The following is a 527-nucleotide window of genomic DNA, read 5'->3' as shown; positions in this document are numbered from 1 at the left end:
CGGCAGCAGCACCAAAACTTTCTCACCTGATTTAAAAACACGCAGAACAGACTTTTTGTCATAGCGACGCTTCATTTTAACCTGAAGGGGTGTCATGTTATCACGAGCTAACTGACACACATAGTTAAGACGCTCATAAAAAGAACTGACATAATCAAGCACATTATGCTCAGCTTTTGGCGACTCGGACAACCACTTATCTTTAAGAAGACGAAGAGGACCGCACACGGTATGACCAAACACCAACTCGCAAGGACTGAAACCCAACGATTCCTGTGGAGTTTCACGCACAGCAAATAACAGAAGAGGGAGACCTTCATCCCACTCTCTTCTGGACTCGAGACAGTATTTACGCAACATGGATTTTAAGGTTTGGTGGAACCTCTCAAGTGCGCCTTGGGACTCTGGATGGTAAGGACTCGAGGTAACATGTTTAACTTTTAACTCTCTCATCACTTGTGCAAACAGTTTGGACTTAAAATTTGTACCTTGGTCACTCTGTATAGTTTTAGGCAAACCAAAAGTTG

This window comes from Etheostoma spectabile, chromosome 15, assembly GCF_008692095.1.
Source record: "Etheostoma spectabile isolate EspeVRDwgs_2016 chromosome 15, UIUC_Espe_1.0, whole genome shotgun sequence".
NCBI lineage: Eukaryota > Metazoa > Chordata > Actinopteri > Perciformes > Percidae > Etheostoma > Etheostoma spectabile.
Note: the sequence above shows the minus strand (reverse complement) of the source record.